At 43.6% G+C, this 17,313-nt stretch overlaps 1 non-coding gene across 1 annotated transcript; it reads left to right on the top strand.

The window, feature by feature from the left end:
* The first annotated feature begins 1,844 nt into the window (after positions 1-1,844).
* On the top strand, positions 1,845-1,951 carry LOC113001734 (small nucleolar RNA R71). The gene has a single exon (XR_003267222.1). It is a non-coding gene; the product is annotated as a small nucleolar RNA R71 (small nucleolar RNA).
* The last annotated feature ends 15,362 nt before the right edge of the window (positions 1,952-17,313 follow it).

Below are 17,313 nucleotides of genomic sequence, written 5' to 3'. Positions count from 1 at the left end.
AGGCATATGATCAAGTACAATTTCAGAATCAATGCATGAAGAGTGAGAGGCATGCAGATTAGAATAAAGATCAGTCATGTATTCATCAACAACATGGTCAATTATTTCAGCACGAAATACAGAAAAATCTTCAGATGGGTATTTCATAGCATCCAGAATATTAAAATGAACAGTTATGTCACCAAATTCCATAGACAGTGTGCCTGCATAAACATCTATCTTAGTTATAGCAGTTTTCATAAAAGGGTCTGCCTAGAATGATGGGAACTGATCCTTGAGAAAATCCATCTTCCATGTTCAAAATATAAAAATCAACAGGGAAAATCAGTTCACCAACTCTAACTAAGACATCTTCTATGAAACCAACAGGGTAGGCAACACTTCTATTAGCTAAATGAATTACCACATCAGTTGACTGCAAGGGGCCTAGAGATAGAGAATTAAAAATAGACAGAGGCATAACACTAACAGAAGCTCCTAAATCTAGCATGGCATTGTCAAACTTACTATTCCCTATGATACAAGGTATGCTGAATGTACCTGGATCTTTGCATTTTTCAGGAATTTGAGGAACAAATTTACCAATCAATGCGGAGACATTTCTGCCCATGCTAATCCGTTCACTTCCTTTAAGCTTCCGCTTATTAGTGCACAGCTCCTTCAAGAATTTGGCATATCTTGGAATTTGCTTTATCGCATCCAACAGAGGTATGTTTACCTCTACTTTTCTAAACGTTTCCAAGATCTCTTTCTCTGCCTCTTCCATTTTTTTGTTGGAAACTGCTCTTGGAGGGAATGGAAGAGGGGGAATGTGCTGCTTCTGCAATTCAGAATTACCTGTGGAAGAAGATTCACCTGCACAAAAATTGTTAGGTAAATTTTTGTCATCACCTTTTTCTGGAATAGAGTGAAGTTTTGCAGGTTCATTTGCAGATGAGGGCGGTGCTACGGGTTGAGGTCCTTGACATTGCTTTCCCGACCTCAATGAAATGGCACTGACATTTTTGGGATTTTGGACAGCTTGAGAAGGCAGCTTGTCAGAATTCTGGGACTGTTGTTGATTCAATTGGGTAGCCAATTGTCCCATCTGATTGGTTAAGCTCTGAATGGAGGCTCTGGTCTCTTGCTGAAACTGCATGTTCTGCATAGTCATTTGCCTCACAAGTTCTTCGAGGGAAGGTTGTGGAGGGGCCTCAACTGTTGGCTGTTTCTGGGGTTGTTGCTGTTGTTGGATTGGTGGAGGAATGTATGGTCTGCTTGGGCCAGCAGCATTTTGGAAGCAAGGAGCAGGCTGCTGTTGTTGTTGCTGAGGGCTGGACCATCTGAGGTTAGGGTGATTCCTCCATCCAGGGTTGTATCTGTTGCTGGAGAGGTCATAATTGTTCTTCTGTGGTTGATTTTGCTGCTGAGGTTGAGGAGGTTTATTGTAAATATTTGCAGCATAAGCTTCAGGCTGCTCAATTGCTCCAGGTTGCTGCATGGAAGGGCAAAGGTCTGTATGGTGGTCAGCAGAGGAGCACAAACCACAAACCCTTGCAACAGGTACAGATTTCTGATTCAAGGCCAGCTGGGTTACCAAGTTAACCAATGCATCCAGTTTGCCTTCAAGCTTCTTAGTTTCAGATGATGCAGATGGATTTGTAGCTACCTCATGCACTCCTCTAATGACTATGGCATCATTTCTGGCGCTAAACTGTTGGGAGTTGGAAGCCATCTTCTCAATTAAATTTCTGGCTTCAGCAGGAGTCATGTCTCCAAGGGCTCCACCACTGGCAACATCTATCATACTTCTCTCCATATTACTGAGTCCTTCATAAAAATATTGGAGAAGAAGCTATTCTGAAATCTGATGGTGGGGGCAACTGGCACATAGTTTCTTAAATCTCTCCCAGTACTCATACAGGCTCTCTCCACTGAGTTGTCTAATACCTGAGATATCCTTCCCGATGGTTGTGGTCCTGGAAGCAGGAAATTTTTTTTCTAAGAATACTCTCTTAAGGTCATCCCAGCTCGTGATGAACCTTGGAGCAAGGTAATACAGCCAGTCCTTTGCCACTCCCTCTAATGAATGAGGAAAAACCTTCAGAAATATGTGATCCTCTTGGACATCTGGGGGTTTCATGGTTGAGCAGACAATGTGAAATTCTTTCAAATGTTTGTGCGGGTCTTCACCTGCAAGGCCATGAAACTTTGGAAGCAAATGAATCAGTCCAGTTTTAAGAACATATGGGACATCCTCATCAGGGTATTGGATGCACAAGCTTTCGTAGGTGAAATCAGGTGCAGCCATTTCCCTTAGAGTCCTCTCACGGGGTGGAGGTTGTGCCATGTTCTCAGAATGTGCAAAATCAGAATGCTCAGAATCAGAATGCTCAAAATTATAATGCTCAAGATCAGGATGTTCAAAATCACCAATAACAGAATGCACAGATTCACTAGTAATGGAATGCTCAGAATGATCAAAAGGTATAAAATGATGCCTAACTAATCTATGAAATGTCCTATCTATCTCAGGATCAAAGGGTTGTAAGTCAGATGGATTACCTCTAGTCAAACACTACATTCAGCATGCACACAACTAGTTGCCTTATCATGTAAATAAAGGCGTAGGTTTGAACTACAGCTACCCTCAAATGATATCCAAATGACTTGAAATTTTGTGAGCAACCTTATAAAATGATGATAAGATAGCACAAAAAATTTCAGACAAAAATTCAAAGTCTAACTATGAAAGCTAAAAATGGCAAGTTAAGAAAAATAAGTGAATAAAACTTGAAAATAAAAAACTTTTGACAGAATCGCTTTTTTTGGACGATGAAGACCTCAGCCGGCCTATGGCCAGCTTCCACGGCGTAGGAAATTTTTTTCTACCCCAAATGCATATATAATAATTGCGATTCTGATAACCGGAGCAAAAGTTATGGCCGTTTGAAGTTTTGACAAACACAAAATTTGCTAGTTTTTTGGAACTTTCAAATCTGACCAAACTAAAGGCTCTAGCTATTTTTCCCACAAAATATGGATTAAAAGAAGTTACCACAAAAAAATTCAGCCAAAAATAACAACCCTAGCTACTAAAAAAAAAATCTCAAATAATTCAGCATGGGTGGTCGCTAAAATCCATCTCTAATTGATTTCTACTACTACTCTGTTTTTGCCGCAAGCACAATCTTCACAGCAAAACACCTAAGACTGAAACAGGGGAAACGCTTAATGGAAAAACTGAAACAGAACACACATTAAACAAAATACCAGGACACTAAAACACACTAACACACATACTAACACAATACTAACAATTTAAACATAAAACACGAAAGGATTAAACACAAAACACTAGCTAGCTATTATGAACCTTTGGACACTGCTCCCTGGCAACGGCGCCAAATTTGATCAAGGCCGTACCCGAATCAAATAAACATGAAAATGCAGTAACTAGGAAGTGATCCTAGGTTGTTTCCCAACGAGCAGTGACAAACCAAATGTTCATAATATACTTGCAGTAACAGTAACGATTAGGGTGGGGGGGTTTGTTTGTTTTGTGATTAAAGAGCAGAACAAGTAAACTGGAATACGAAATTACTAATATTAAAAATGGGTTGTTTCCTTTGATTCAGAAGCCATTCTCTTATCCTGGGTTATGGAGAATTTGTCCCTAACAGTCAACCACTTAATCCAACCCTATTTCAATTTACTAAGCGAAAATCAACTTAGGGTTGTCAATACGTGATTAGGCACCACATACACCAGTTAGCCCTTCGTCCATTAAGCATGAACGCAAGTTAGGCTCAGAGGCAATTAATCGAACACGAAGCGTGCACTGATTAATATTCACGAATTTGGGATAACTGGTGAAGGGAAAACTGCCAGGGAACCACATTTCAAGCGAAACCTCAAAGAGAGTTGGGCTTCGTCCTCAAAAGGAAACAACACCAGAAAATCTAGCCTTCCATGGATTCAAACAGAAAACGCAAATGAAACATGAAGCAGAAACGTAAATGAACAAAAACGTAAATGAACAGAAACGTAGATTAAACAGAAACGTAAATGAGAGTAGAAGAAGAAGCAAGAACGAAATTGTAATTAGAAACAGAAAACGTAAAATTGCATTACGTGAACAGTAGCATTAAGTAGAAAAACGAAAACCCTAAAACAAAAGCTCTGAATAATGAATAGCATAACAGAATGCCTTGCACGAATCCCAAGGCTGCTATTTAAAAAGAGTCACTCAAAGTCACTGGGCCCTATTACCATACTCTGGCCCAAAACGAAATAAACACTGAACAACATAAAATAAAATTGCGAAATTTCCTAATTAGAAATTAACTAAGGTAAGCGCTGCTTAATTTGCCCTCTTCAAGTCCATAACCAAAATCCGGATTAAGCCCAATGTTTCATTAATTCCTGAAATTAGATTAAAAACATCAAATTAGCTAAATGAGCCCAAATAATAAAACTGCCTGATTAATTGACAATTAAGACCAATCAGTAATTAAAATGGTGCAAAAAGGGTTTAGAAAATAGAAGAAAATGATGGCACATCAAAACGTTTGATCTTTACGAATGATTTATACTTCTTAACTATAACATGTCGACCTTCGCGGTTTTTCTTTCTTTTTCCTTTTTGTTTCATTTTTATATATTCACAAAATTATACACCTATGGTCCTCTATGAAGAAATTCTCTTTGTATATCTACACACTTATGCATGACAAACTCTTTCTGTATATGCATTGGAACTCTCTCTCTTCACGTCACACGGTCAAACCCTATTTACATTCAAAGATCTTTTTTGTTTTTCTCCAACGCACACTTATGGTTCATACAAAAGTTTCTTTATATATACTCGTTCACACACACAAGAATCCATCTACACGTATTTTTTATAAAAACCCTTCTATGCACATTTTCCTTTTTCTTTATATACGCAGACATTTTATTCACTACACTTCTCTCCTTTTTTATCATGATTTTGGTTCATTTTATTTTTAGGATGACGTTCCTAAATGAAAAAATTCTACGCGATTCCGGAATTTCTACAAACACTATTGACAACAACGAAACAAGTACTGACGTAACAACTCAAACGATATGTATGTACAAAAAAAAGTCAATCAACATGAAACAAACGTTAGTCCCTTAGTCAAACAAAAATAAGATGATATGTAACAGTAAAAAATGGAAACAAAAAGGAAATACGGATCAAGGGATCTCCCAATCATGTGGCTCCGCTCCCTCTTAAGAAATCAAGAAAATCGGTCATCTCCTCATCCTCGTGGGCCTCATCTGCCTCGTCGGGAGCCTCTGCTGGTGCCTCTCCTGCACGGGCCTCGGGCCAATCTCCGGGCCATGCGACCTCTGCCCTGAACTAATCCGGAGTAGGGCACGGAAAAGAAGTAAAACCCTGGCTCTGCAGGCTGAGGCTCAACTGGTAAAGACAATCATGGGTCTGTACATGCGCCCGGTGGTTGGCCGCCTGCTGGCGAACCAAATGCCGCAAATACTGCTCTGTATCAAATGATCCAGCTGGGCCAGCCTGATGAGGTGGCGGCGCGTCTGCGGTCTGCGGAGCATCCCCCTGGGCCTGTCTCTGTGTGCAATACTTCTCAATAAAAGCTCGGGTGATGGGCGGCCGAATCACCTTGCTAGGTGCGACGGGGACTCCGAACGACTGGCAGAGTCCTGTGATCAAAGCGGGAAATCCCAGGGCCCTGTTGGACTTATCCGGGTCCAGAGGGTGCCTGGTAGGCGCCAAAGCTGCAAATGGATAGATGGCATCATCGATTAACTGAGCCACGTGAATGCTCATCCGTGTCAGGATGGCGTACACCAGCTGACACTTCGGCAGGGGGAGGTCGGAATTATGATCGCTGGGCTGGATGTTGCTGAGCGGCAAAGTCATCCAGATCTGAGTCAGGGTGGTCATGTTGGTGCGCATGATCCGCACCTGTCTTCCAGCAGCAGTCCGGGCAAAATCCTGCCCCGGTATACATAGCAACTGGGCGATGGCCTCCTCATCAAACCCGTCGGACCGGTTCCTTCTCTGGCCATACTCGCATTCCTGGCCCTCCTCCAGCACTAAAGGGTATCCCAGGAACTGGCTGAGAGCATCCACATCGAACGGGATCCACTGACCCCTCACCCAGGATCGCATATCTCGCACGCCCTCCTCTGTAGGCCAAGCATTGGCATAAAATTCGAGGACTATGTCTGGGTCGAACTTGGCCATGGGGGTAACCAGTGATGCCCACCGCCGGCAAACTATCTCCTCCTGGAAGTCGATATACTCGTCGTCCCTAAGCTGGACGCGTCGCTCCCGGAGAAATGACCATCCCTTGATGGCCTCGAAGCGCTGCTGGTGCTTAGCGCTCCTAAAACGGTGGCTATCATATTCGGGAGCGGAACTGGTTCCTTCAGCCGCTTTATCCTTCCTGGATCTCTTTGAGGCAAGCTTCCTTGGGGCCATTTCCTGCGAAAGCCAACATTTGGAAGTTAGTTTTACAAGATAATGCTTATCTTAACGCAAAAAATGTCATGCTAATCCCTCTGATTTTAGAATGAACTCATGTAATCTATTTATGCACACGCGTACATGTGGAATATCCTACCATTTATATCAACATAGAGGCCATCGAACACATTCTAATTGTCACACACATATATGCATTTGAAAAGAACATACATTCTTACGCTCAAGGCATTGCGTCAAAATTCACACCTAATTTATATCCTAAACATTTGCTATTACAAACTACCTACATATATTTGAAAAATATATCATACAAATTTTTATTGTTTCACTCACATTTATTCATATTGGCAAGCTATTTACATTATGCACACACTTGCATTCAAAAGGGAATTCCGTGCTATCATACATTTATTTAGGAAGCGACCTCAATATTCATTCACCCTTTGCAAAGAATTTCATGCCCCTTTTATTTACCTATATATACATACTATTGCAAGGTGTTTTTCATATTACTTAGGTGCAAAGTATCAAACATGGGGCAGCCCAAATTCGAGCAAAAACTCTCACAAGCAAGTCCTAATTTTCATGCTTTTCTAATTCTAAAACCAAAATTTGGATTCCTAGCCATGAGTATGTCTTCTTGCATTGAAGCTAAAAAGTTTGGGTTCCTAAGCTTGAAATTGCATTCGGGCACCTATTTTGAATCTTCTATGCTGTCTCTACATATATAAAACAGTCCCACCATCCCAATTTTGCAAAATCATATTCATATATCATTGGGGCATTTCACCGAGCACTTGGGGGGCGCACGTTTGGACACAAATTGCAAGAGAATGGGGACAATGTGGCATGCCCCATTGCTTCAGAATACAACATAGGCCTAATGTCTTCTCACACAAACCCTCAACTCAACAAAACAAGCATGGATTCAGATGCGAATTGCTTCACGAATTTTGCAAACAATGAGCAACTAAAGCACCAAAACACATCAATGGAAAGCCAAATAACCAAGGGAAATTGCACTTACTTGTGGGGAGTGAATTAAAGCGTGAAAAGGGAAGCAAAAACTCAACAATGGAAGCTTGGGGGCTGTTGTTCTCGTAGTTCCCGTGAGCTTGGGGGTTTTTGAAGTGAGGGGGAAGAGTTTTGGGTAAAGAAAACGTTCCCCCTCCACCCCTTTATATTTTCGTACAGGGGTTGCTCGCCCAGGCGAGCTAACCTGTACTTTTTTTTTTAGAAACATTAACCATGCCTCCCCCCCTTACGGGTTTGCGTTTGCCTACTTGAACCTACTTAAGTTAGAATCAGGCGTCGATTACTTTATTTAAAACAAATAATAGTAATAAAATACTGTGAATTCAAAGGATACTGGGCTGCCATGCAACGACGTTCTCTGCTTGTCTAGCGCCGGGAAGGGACAACGGTCGGCCGTGACCCTATCCTCCATTTGCCTCCACCCTAAGTACCTGCAAGTAGGAGACAAACAATACGCGGCCAATCGTGACCGGCCATCGTCTTACCTTGGTTGATTTCTGCCATTGACTTGTCTTGACTTCTGACCGTGGCCTGAGACGATTATGCTCCATGCTACCACAAGATATGCATGTGCATGTGCATGTATGAATGTTTCTAATGCGATGATTTTCTTAGTGAAGGCTGGTTAAATTCAATTTTAAATAAGTGTTTGGGGCACCCCATGAACCGAGCGAAGAGGGCTCAGATTATAACAAACTAAAACACAAGGTTTGAAACCAAAGGGAGGACTGAAACCTCGCCCATCTTTTCTTTTCAAAGAAACGAGACAAATACAGTGAATGGGAATCCCTAGAGGAACCCAAGAAGAACAAGAAAAACTGAGAAATAAAAACATGCAATGGTCCTCTCGGTTGCCCCTGACTTCAAGCGTAATATCATTTAACTACATCGGAGTTCACGGGCGAGGGCAGCTCCTCGCCATCCATGTGGGTGAGTATCAGAGCACCCCCAGAAAAAGCTCTTTTCACCACTGAGGTTCTATATCCGTGCAGGGCGAAAAGCAACATCTCATGCCAATCTTTGTATTACACTGTCATCTTCTGAACAATCTTCTTAATATTTTTATTCACAGCCTCTACAGCCCCATTCATCTTCGACCGATAAGGGGTGGAGTTATGATGCTGGATCTTGAAATCCTCGCACATTTCCTGCATCATCTTGTTGTTCAGATTGGTGCCATTGTCAGTAATGATCTTCCTGGGGAGTCCGTATCGACAAATCAACTCCTTCTTTATGAATCTGACCACCACACTTCTCGTGACATTAGTATAAGAAGCCGCTTCGACCCATTTGGTGAAGTAATCTATCGCCACAAGACTAAAGCGGTGACCATTCGACGCTTTGGGTTCGATGGCCCCAATGACATCTATTCCCCACATGGAAAATGGCCAAGGAGCGGACATAGCATTTAGAGGATGTGGTGGAACATTGACATTGTCCGCGTATGCTTGACATTTATGACACTTCCTTACATGAGTGCAACAATCGCTTTCCATAGTGAGCCAGTAATAACCGGCCCTAAGGATTTTTCTGGTCATAGCATGCCCATTGGCATGTGTCCCAAAGGAACCCTCGTGGATCTCCTCAATCATGAAGTTCGCCTCTTTGGCATCTATGCATCGTAGGAGGGTCATGTCGTGGTTCCGTTTGTACAAGATGGTACCACTTACAAAGAAACCAGTAGCCAATCTCCTCAACGTCCTTTTGTCATTGTCAGAAATCCCTGGTGGGTATTCTTTGTTCTCAACATATTGTTTGATGTCGAAATACCACGGTTTCCCATCCCGTTCTTCCTTTATTGCATAACAATATGCCGGCCTGCCCTGAGATTTGAATTCGATGTACGGCAGATCCCCGTGTGGGGCAAGTTGAAACATGGATGCCAGGGTGGCTAATGCATCAGCCATTTGATTCTCTTCCCGAGGTATGTGGTGGAAAAAAATGTCGTCAAAAGTACTTGGCTAACCTTAAGATGTGAGTTTGATAGGGTATCAACTTCGGATCCCTAGTTTCCCATTCTCTTTTCAACTGGCGTATCGCCAAAGCTGAGTCTCCATACACCTTGAGTAGTTTTACATCAAAATCAATGGCCGCCTGAACCCCGAGGGCGCATGCTTCGTACTCGGCCATATTGTTGGTACAATCAAAACCTAGCCTAGCCGTGAAAGGAATACACTGATCATCCGGGGATACAAGGATTTCCCCTACTCCGTGGCCCAAAGCGTTAGATGCCCCATCGAAGCAAACAATCCATTTGTCTATGTCCTCGTGCGTCCGCTTCTCTTCAAACAGGGCCATGATATCTTCATCTGGGAACTCGGGGTGCATCGGCCAATAATCCTGGAGGGGTTGCTGGGCCAAATAATCCGCTAAGGCACTTCCCTTTACCGCCTTTTGGGTGACATAAACGATATCGAATTCAGATAATAGTATCTGCCACCTAGCGATTCGTCCCGTGAGAGCCGGTTTCCCAAAGATGTATTTCACGGGATCCATTTTGGAAATAAGCCACGTGGTATGGCTGAGCATGTACTGCCTAAGCCGATGTGATGCCCATACTAGAGCACAACACGTCCTTTCCAGCATTGAGTAATTCATCTCACATGCGGTAAACTTCTTGCTTAGATAGTAGATGGCTTGCTTCTTTTTCCCAGAATCATCGTGCTGACCCAACACGCACCCCATAGACTCTTCCAACACGGTCATGTACAGGAAAAGAGGTCTTCCTGTTACAGGTGGCATGAGCATCGGGGGGTTTGATCTTCTCGAAGGCCTCTTGGCAGTCACTGTTCCACAGGACCGCCTGGTTCTTACGTAATAGCTTGAAAATGGGCTCACAGGTAGGGGTGAGTTGCGAGATAAATCTCGCGATATAATTCAACCTGCCCAAGAACCCCCGAACCTGCTTCTCCGTGCGTGGTTCTGGCATTTCAAGGATGGCCTTCACTTTCTCAGGATCTATCCCTATCCCTTTCTGACTTACGATAAATCCTAGCAACTTCCCCGACTTTACCCCGAAGGTGCATTTGGTTGGGTTTAGTTTTAGTTGGTATTTCCGCAACCTTCCAAAAAGCTTACGCAGATTGACAAGGTGTTCGTCCTCAGTTCGAGACTTGGCAATCATGTCATCTACGTAGACCTCTATTTCCTTATGCATCATATCATGGAACAACGCCACCATGGCACGCTGATAGGTTGCCCCAGCATTTTTCAGCCCGAAGGCCATCACTTTATAGCAGAACGTCCCCCATAGGGTGACGAAAGTGGTCTTCTCTACATCTTCGGGTGCCATCTTTATTTGATTATACCCCGAGAAACCATCCATAAATGAGAAAAGGGCGAACTAGGCTGTATTATCTACCAATATATCAATGTGTGGCAGGGGAAAATTGTCTTTAGGACTGGCTCGGTTCAAGTCCCGGTAGTCTACACACATTCGAACCTTGCCGTCCTTTTTCGGGATTGGGACAATGTTGGCCACCCACTCTGGGTACCGAGCTACAACTAAGAACCCTGCATCAAATTGCTTCCTTACTTCTTCTTTAATTTTTAAAGACATCTCGGGTCTCATTCTTCGTAACTTTTGCTTAACCGGGGAAGACCCAGGATTCAAAGGCAACTTATGCTGCACAATGTCGGAATCCAGACCGGGCATGTCTTGATATGACCATGCAAAGACATCTTGATACTCTTCAAGAAGGGTTATCAAGCCTTGGCGGATAGGCGCGGTCATACCAGTTCCTACCTTTACTTCTTTCTTTTCCTCCGTAGTCCCCAAGTTTACCAATTCGGTTTCTTCTTGGTGAGGCTTCATTTCACGTTCTTCCTGAGTGACCAACCTCTCCAACTCTGGTGAAAGGACGTCCTCTTCCTCTTCCTCGTTTATCGTTTGGCTTATATCTCGATTGAAATCGATTGTCAAACCCTCGTTGTTAGGATCCTCAAAGAATCGACCCTCATATCTATACCAAACAAGACAAAACATGCAAAATGATATGAGAAAAGGTGGAATTGCAAGAGCAGATGAAACAAGATCTCTTTGTTTTATTTAATAAGGTAGGTTTCACAAAAAAAAAAAGAGAAAGGAAATCTATAGGCTCTAATTACATTGAATCAGCGGTATAGACTTCCGACTGGCTTATCACGCGCCAGTTCCCCACTTGAGAATCGGGATGGCATGGTTGCACAAAACTTGGCGGGTCTTGAGGGAACTCCTCTTCTACTGTGGCCACCTCCTCCTCAGACACCGTTCCGGCACTGGTGAAACACTGGCTAATACGGCCGGGCCATACCCTATCCGCTCGAAGTCTTGACGGCACATTCCTCCTCCCCGGCATCCCGGGTTCATACCCTAATCCATATTTGTATGGATTTCCCTTGATATCGACCACGTCGGCATTTCCGAGGCCGTCCTTACCTAGACCCATTCCCGGCTCAAATCCGTTCCTGAGCATAACACGTGCCACCATTATGGCTGCGTTGGAGAGAGAAGGTAGCAAAGGACTTGGTTCCACAGAGGCGCAGCTCACCACCTCGAAGGATTGGAAAGCCGTTTCCAATGATTCTTCCGCCGCTTCTACGTATGGGGCGGAGGAGGGGCAGCTCACTAACATATCCTCTTCACCCGGCATTATCACTAAAAGTCCACCCACTGCGAACTTCAATTTCAGGTGAAGCGTTGAAGGGACCACTCCCAGGGCATGAATCCAAGGTCTTCCCAAGAGGCAGCTATAGGCGGGACTTATATCCATTACTTGAAACACCACATTGCAAGTGTGGGGGCCTATCTGAATGGGAATGTCGATTTCCCCCATCACTTCCCGCCGAGTACCATCAAAGGCTCGCACCACCATCGAGCTCGGTTTTAAACGTGACGCACTAAAAGGAAGCTTTTCCAAAGTGGTCTTCGGCATTACATTTAAACTCGATCCATTGTCGATAAGCACCTTTGCGACAACATGGTCCATACACTTTACCGACACATGAAGAGCCTTGTTGTGTCCTCTCCCCTCTACGGGAATCTCTTCTTCCGCAAACGCGATATAATTGTTGGTTGTTATATGATTAACGATGCCTTCAAAACCCTCCACTGAGATATCGTGGGCTTCATGGGCATCATTGAGGACTTTTATCAACAGCGGGATGAGGCTCGGAGTTTATGAGCAGTTCAAGCAACGAGATCCTTGTTGGAGTTTTATTCAGTTGCTCGACTACCTTAAACTCGCTTTGTTGGATGAGGCGAAGGAACTCATGGGCCTCTTCCTAAGTCACCGTCTTTCCTTGAAGACCTTATTTCTTTTCAGCCCCTCTTACCACTGGAGGATCTACTTCTTTCGAGAGGGTGGCTACGTCTGTGGGCTCTTGGACCATGGGCGCTTTCCCCTTGGAGGGCAACTCCGTCGGGTGAGGGGAAGCGAACACCCGACCACTGCGAGTTACGCCACTGAGGCCGGTGATGTTGGTCACTTTAGCTGATAGGGAGTCAACTTCGGTTGCAACCCTTTCGCTGAACGCGGGAGGGGTATACTTCCACGGAACGACCTTATTACTTTGATATGCAAATGGCGTTGGCTTGGGCGCTGTCCGGGGGTATATGGGTGTGGAGCCGGTCCCTTTCCTAGTAAAACATATCACTAGGGCCTTGGGGGTTAGAGGAACCTTCTTCTCTTCTGACTGCATGCAAATTTGTGGTTCTTCCCTCCCTCCTATGAACACTTCAAGCTGCCCGCAATCCATGAGCCGCTGAAGCAATTCTTCTACCGCGAGACAGGTTTCCATGTCGTGCGACTCCCCGAGGTGAAACAAACATTCGTCCCTTTCGCCTCCGCCACGGGAGACCATACATGCCGCTTGCAGCGATTGGTAGATAAAACGTCTGGAAGTAGCCACCTCTCCTAATCTCCTTGCCCGCGATGGCCCACCCTCTTGGATGGCGTTTACACTAGCCTTTCCATGACTAGCTAGCGGGTTAGTTTTAACATTTGGACCTTCCTCTTGAAACGATAGCCAGCCGGCACTGATTAGGTGCTGCACTTTATACTTGAACGGGCGGCAGGAGTCAATGTTGTGTCCGGGAGCTCCACTATGGTACTCACATTTGGCACCCGGGTCATACCACTTGGGGTAGGGTGGCTGGAAGACCCTCCCGGGTATGGCTACCATCAAATGATTCTCCAATAATGAAGGCCATAATTCGGAGTATGCCATGGGAATAGGAGAGAAGTTATCTTTCGGGAGTGGGCTCTGTGCATTATTATAGCTCTGTGCATTATTATCTTTTGGGTCGGTGTTCTCTCTGCCGCGGGCGGTCCTTTTACTTGAGTCGGGAGGGAACTCCCAGCTCGGATTGAATAATTTGGGGGATTGGGCTGGTATGAGCTTTGGATATTTTGGGGTGCTTTCATCTTGTGTCAAATCTAGAATCTTCCTGTACACTTTGCGGAAGGCTTGCCTTTGGAGAGGTCCCATCAATCGTCCCAATTCCTTGAGGCTGGTGACATCTAGACTTTTAACCTTGACATGATAAAACCTTTTGTCATTTTGATCTGTCCCCATCATTTACCTAAAAAAGGGGTGGATCAAGACTCCGACATGAATGATGCAATGCGTATGCATGAAACGGAAAGAAAACAACACAAATGGGTAATTCACACATATGAGACCGCAAAGATCCAATTTTAATGCTACGTTTAGGGCATGATGGCGCCTCAACGTAGTATTAAAAAGGTTACACATTACTCTGACGAAACCAAACATCACTAGCAAAACTATAAACTAGTGCTATTTATCAAAAGATGCATGAGAACAAATGGCACGTAGCGTGTTTGCTCTTTGCCCCTATTTTGGGAACCTATAGGACAATATCTAGGGGTCTCTAATAACTACTCCCCAACAATTCATAACTCACACGGCTGTTTTCTAGAGGTATCATCACTCAAGATAATAATATTGTGGCGGTATGGAATACCAGCAACAACACATTATAAAGAGAGAAAGCTCTAGACGAGGTTTCACTATTATCAAGCAAGTCGGAGACCTAGCATGATGATAGATTCACCTCCACTTCTTAAATTCCCATGAACCCGGGTGTAGGGCCCCCTTTTTTACTCAAACCCGTGGGTGCTTAGAATGCAGTGTAAAGAATGCGAAATAGACAACAATTATTTACAATTTACACAGTTCAACAAATGCACACACGAAGTTTCACAAATCCACAATTCCTTAAAATAGGCCTAACTCACAAAAATAGTCCCCAGCGGAGTCGCCAACTATCGCAACGTGCCATTTTGCGGGCGAGCGAGGCGAGGCTCACGGGTGCGCTTTCCAAAGGAGGAAAGATGCGCGGAGTCGCCACCAACGTTTATTTGTGGAAAACATCGGGAAAACCGAAGGAAACCGGTCAAAATGAGAATTCTAAGTTCGGGAGTTGTATTTACGTTTGAGGAAGGTATTAGCACCTCTCACGTTTGTCTCAAAGGACAACAACCTATTTTTTAGAATTGTGGAAATTGTATTACCTTAACATTTATTTCTTTTTATTTTTTGAGGTCGACAAAAGTGGGGCTTTTGCTCCTACGTACCCTCCTTTGGAGAGGAAATCAGACCTACGTAGTTCTTTCTTAAGAGTGAATCAAGCGATTCTTTTTAATTGAATTTGTGATCATTTTTAAGGCGTTGGACCTTAAAAATGATCCTTTTTACTTGGTAAGAAACTGAAATGATAAACTTTCAAACCCTATTTTTTGTGGACGAGCTTGACTAGGCGAGTTGATTTTAGCCTTAGTTTCACTTTAGTTATTAGTCAATCCAATTAAGAATGAGAAATCCCAAAGAGAAAACGTCCGATTGATTTTTTCGCTTCATTTTACTAAAAGGTATTTTTTTTATTATTATATTATTATTTTACCTCTTTTTTTATTTCCAACGTGGTTACGGCACGACCGAACGGTCGAAATTCATTTTAACAGAAATTAACGGATATTACAAATCAAATGATCGGTGGAAATTTATTTTATTTTTTGATTAGGCGAGAAATGACTTAAATAAATGACTGAAGCACGTCAAAAGGCGGTACGGAAAGTAAATGAAAACGACAATAAAAATACATGAAACAAAATGTGGACCACCACGGGTACATAGAATGAATTGAAAAGCTCGGTTTGAGGTACTTACCAGTTGAAGACTGAAGAAAACGAAGAACGAACAATGAATGTCGAAGAACGGTTGAAAATCTTCGCGTAATTACTCACGGAAACGTTACGGAAGCGCCTCGGCTTGGATTTTCTTCACGGAAACAATTTTCCTCAGCAATTTCGAGAGAATAAGAAGTGCCAAGAAGGCTGAACCCCTTTCCTCTTCACTCCTTCCCCTATTTATAGCAAAATAGGGGAGGAGCTTGCCACCCAGCTCGCCCAGGCAAGCTCAGCTCGCCCAGGCGAGCAAGGTTGCTTCCTCCAGAAGCAACCGCCTTCTGGAGGAAGAATCTGGAAGGCCCAAGTGGGTCTGATTGCTATTTGTACCCCCCTTTTTACTAAATGCACCCCTTCTACTTTTTTTGGTAATTCTTTTTCCGTAACGTTACGAAACTTTACGAATTTCGTAACGACACCTATTTTCTTTCCGTAAGGTTACGAATCCTCACAGATCATTTATTTACTCTTTTTTAGCTTTCGAAGAAGTTACGGAAACTCACGGATTGTGCAAAAACACCTGCTTCCTTTTGCCACATTACGAAATTTCACGGATCGCGTAAGCCTGCTTCCTTTTGATTTCCGGCATGTCTCGGGACTTCACAGAATGCCAAGTATCTCAAAGCGGCCGATCAAAGGTTGCATATCATCAAGTAATAATCCCCGGACGAAATTAGGGTATGACAACCTGGAAATGGAATCTTGATTGATGTTGGAAATGCATTAGCATGTGCATGTTGTGTATGTTCATGGGGGGCACTGTGCACTGACCTTCCAGGGTCTTTGGCACTACCTTTTGGCCACGTTCATACATTGGATGTTATGTATGATCGTGGGGGGCACTGTGCACTGACCTTCCAGGGTCTTTGGCACTAGCTTTTGGCCACGATCATACATCGTATGGAGTGCATGTCGTGGGGGGTAGGGTGCACTGACCTTGTCGGATGGCCCAGACGTGGGTAACTAGCATGGTTAGAGAATCTAAGCATTTCTGAGGGGATTCTTAGGCGCTTTATTTGGTCCATGGTCTTTGGCAATTCCTTTTGGTCGTGATCATAGCTCATACGACACAGGAAATAGAGTAACTGTGGCCAAGTGTACTTTGTACTAGGGGGCTGTCACCTGGTAGGGAACACCTTTGGGCTCCCAAGCTGATCACCTATGGGAGGGGGGCTGTTACGTGCATAATCGGGTGGTCTCGACAAACTCAGCACAGTTCCCAAAATGAGAGTGTCGTGTGGACACCCTTAGGCTATTTCTTGAGATTTGGTTGTTGTTGGTACGTACCACATTGCATCTGAGTGTTGAGTCAGGTGCATGCATCATTCTGTGCAGTCTTGATTGGGTCCATGGATGGATGATGAGTAATTGTTGGATGTGAATAATGAATATTTGTTGGATATGAGTGATGAATAATGATTGTTATTTTCAACCGTTCTTCGACATTCATTGTTTGTTCTTCATTTTCTTCAGTCTTCAACTGGTAAGTACCTCAAACCGAGCTTTTCAATTCATTCTATGTACCCGTGGTGGTCCACATTTTGTTTCATGTATTTTTATTCTCATTTTCATTTACTTTCCGTACCCCCTTTTGACGTGCTTCAGTCATTTATTTAA

The sequence above is a fragment of the Glycine max genome, chromosome 5 (genome assembly GCF_000004515.6).
Source record: "Glycine max cultivar Williams 82 chromosome 5, Glycine_max_v4.0, whole genome shotgun sequence".
Taxonomy (NCBI): Eukaryota; Viridiplantae; Streptophyta; class Magnoliopsida; order Fabales; family Fabaceae; genus Glycine; species Glycine max.
This window is presented reverse-complemented; position numbering and strand designations above follow the sequence as displayed.